The sequence below is a fragment of the Somniosus microcephalus genome, unplaced genomic scaffold, assembly GCF_052327205.1.
Source record: "Somniosus microcephalus isolate GS21.2 unplaced genomic scaffold, FLI_Smic_1.0 scaffold90, whole genome shotgun sequence".
Classification (NCBI taxonomy): Eukaryota; Metazoa; Chordata; class Chondrichthyes; order Squaliformes; family Somniosidae; genus Somniosus; species Somniosus microcephalus.
In genome coordinates this window covers 570,926-574,575 of record NW_028225277.1, presented here as the reverse complement: position 1 = coordinate 574,575, position 3,650 = coordinate 570,926, and positions in this window count along the sequence as shown.

Sequence of the window (3,650 nt, the reverse complement as noted above, 5' to 3'; positions counted from 1 at the left end):
ACGTCTCAAACGTTTCCTTATTCTCCATACAGTATTTCCTGCCTCTGCCTCTTAAGCGACCCACGTTTACTTTCACTAACCTCTTTTTATTACATAGTTGTAAAAGCTCTAACTATCCGTTTTTATATTTCATGCTAGTTTACTCTCTTATTCTATTTTCTCCCTCTTCATCAATTTCTTGGTAATCCTTTGCTGATTTTTAGAACCCTCCAAATCCTCAGGCTTACTAATCTTTTTGGCAACATTGTAAGCATCCTTTTTAACCTAATACTATCACTAATTTCTTTAGTTAGCCACGGTTGTACCACTTTTCCAGTGGAAATTTTATTCCTAAAGGGAATGTGTTTTCGTCGAGTATTATGAATTTGTTAAATGTTTGCCATTGCTTATCTACCATCATATTTGAAATCACGTGTCCCAATCTAACTTAGCAAACTCCCCCCCCCCAACCACCATATAACCATAATTGGCTTTGTTTAAGTTTAAGGCCCTAGTTTGGAAGTTAACCTCCTCCCTCTCAAATTTAAAATGTTACTTATTATATTATGATCAGTCACTCTAGAGGAACCTTTACAAAAATATTATAAACAACATTGTCACACTACTCAATACCCGATCTAATATAACCTGTTCCCTAGTTGGTTCCTCGAAATATTGTTCTGGCCAACTGTCTCGAATGCACTGCATGAACTAATCCCCCAAGCTATTTTTGTCAGTTCCGCTTGCCTAGACATTACGAAGATCAGAGTTCCCCACGATTATTGTATGAACTTGTTACTTGATCCTCTAATTTCCTCAGTTATACCCTGTCAAACACTTTGATTACTCTTAGGTGGCCTATAAACTACTTCCATATGTATTTCTCCTGTTTGTTGCTTATTGGCTCCACCAATACCGATTTGAAACTTGATTTTTTCCACATGCTGACTTCTATTTATTTCAATCTACAATGTTTGCCCTCTCTATAGATTTCATTAGATTCTGTGTAACCGGAAACTCCTTCAAGTGGAAGCAGTGTTCCCTGTTAACTGGAGCGTAATTGTAATGGCCAAAATCTAGCTAAAGAATAACATGACGTGGGACCATCAGTTATAAGACCAATCGTTGCAAAAACTGGATACTGTGATTGCACACACACAACCGACAACCTTGAAGTTAATTTTGATTTTGCAGTTTTCAAACGAAGGATGATAAATTATGTTTTGTATGGACTTGGTGATGGATATTCCTGCTTCATCATTTGGACCAGATTCGGCATCCAGCTGAGGCAGGCTGTGGATCCATTCCAATTTTTGAGTCACCAGTTGTGGGCTCCGGCTGCGGAGGGCAGTTTATTTCCTGTAGGTCAAGAGCGGATAAAGTAACGTTAATCAGAACAGACTAACGCCCCTAATCTTATTGTGTAAGAGGCAATGTGAAGATTGGCACCCCATCCATCACCTTAATGATTCACTCCCTCCACCATCAGCGCACCATGTATGCAGTGTGTACCATCAACAAAAACCACTGCAGCAACTCGCCCATCTTCTTCAAATCCGCGATCACTGACACCTGGAAGGACAAGCGCAGCAAGTGCTTGGGAACACCACCACCTACTAGTTACCGTCGAAATCAAACAAAATCCTGATTTGGAAAGATATCGCTGTCCCTTCATCGTCAGTGGATCAAAGTCGTGGAACTCCATACCTAACAGCACTGTGGGAGTAACTTCACCACACAGACTGCAGAGGTTCAAGAAGGTGGCTCACCACCACCTTCTCAAGGACAATTAGAGATGGACATTAAATATTGGCTTTGCTAGAGAAAACATCGCATGAATGATTAAAAATATGGAAATTACGGAGCAGGCACATTCAGAGGGATCACATCTATTGGAGCTATTTTTATATTTTCCATGGGAAATATTAATAAGAAGATACCAACATGTTTGATTATAGATTCACAAAGTAATACATCAGACCCGATCCCACAAACAATGTGCAGGACACTCCACTGCGTAACTTGCTTTTGGTGATGCGATTATTTGATCTAATGTTTGGTGATTCGTGCAAATCCTAATTAAAATGTCTTCAAACAGCCTCTCACCGAAGAACCAGACAGTGCTCAAGTTAGTCAGTGTGTGAATAAATCGATAACTTGGTGCATAAAATCCCTCATCCTTATTGTAGTAAACAGGATTTTCTGTCTGAAATCGGTTTTCATTGTGGTTTCCATCCCTGTAAAGCAGACAGCAGACTCTTTCTGAATCACAGCTGGGATTACTGGGTAATTTTATCCCAAACCGCCTGGCGGGTAACTGACGGGATTGGGTCAAATGCTGGTTTTTCGCTCTCCAGATTTTACTTTCCACTTACTTCTCCAGTGATCGATAATCGAGCGGGTGTAAACCCATTGTTCCACTCGATCGCTTCAGCTAACCGCCGTCTGCTTAGGTTAAAATTTACTGTATCATTAAATGAAGTTTATTATTGCCCAAATGTGAATTGTCATTTCATTCAGGTGTCAAAAACCACAGTAATGCCTGATTCCAACTGATCTTGCAATAGGTGATGCAGAACTGTTGCTTTAAACGCGAATTTAATCAAAGTCGGTCATTCTCTTCAGCTATCGTTTTATCCGAAAGAAATGACATTGTAGCATTCCACGTGTAGCTGCAGATCTCTATTAAATTGTAGGTTCAGTTCACTCTTAGGCCTGTTTGGAGTTATACATCATGTTATTCCCTCCAACTCTCAAAGCCCCGATTTAAATAAACTCAGCTGGTGTGAACAGCGCTACTTAGGGTCGGACGCCCATTTCACACAACGCCCGCTTTTATTTCCAATTGGTCAATGGGGGTAAAAGTCGCCTTGCGTGGTAGCACAATACGGGCCATAACAAATCGACAACCCGTTCTACACTCCCCCATACAATTTTACATTGTCTTCAATGGAATATAGATGATTCGCCTGGAATTTAGAACGGGCTCCCGATTTGCTGCCACCTGTTTTGAGCTTATGAGCCGGGGATTTTCACCACCAGGTTATCAAGAAGATTAAACCCTGTTCCAGCCAGGTGACGTAGTTTAAATCGGTGATTTTTAAAGGTCTCAAAACATATAAAGCTTTCTCCATGAATCGTGCATAATTTACCATGCAGGAATTGTGTTGCCAATAAATTGCTGAAACCAACTGAAGTTATTTTTGAACCTGTCTTTTTAATTTAATAATATGTCCGAATAGTTAATATAATATATACCATTGGTTATTCTACTGCAATAGAAACCTTTAATGCATTGTAGTTACGTCAATATATTCATTTATACGTAAATAAATCAGAGTAAGTAGTTTAACCAGTCTGTGGGGTAGAGAAAAGATGGTGAACATCCAGGGTATTTCCAGAAATCGATACCGGGTGATTGCTGTTGGCAAAAATAAAGCTGTCCTGATAGCTGACAGAAACCTTTGAGTTAGTTATTCACCAGTAAATGATGCATCTAAATTGTTACCATAGAATCGAGGAATATTAAAACACAGCAGGAAGTAATTCTTCCCATCGTGCCTGTGCCGGCTCTTTGAAAAAGCTATCCTGTTAAACCCACTCCCCTGCTCTTTCAGCATCGCCCTGCCACTTTCTCCACTTCAAGTATTTATCCATTTCCCTCTTGAAAA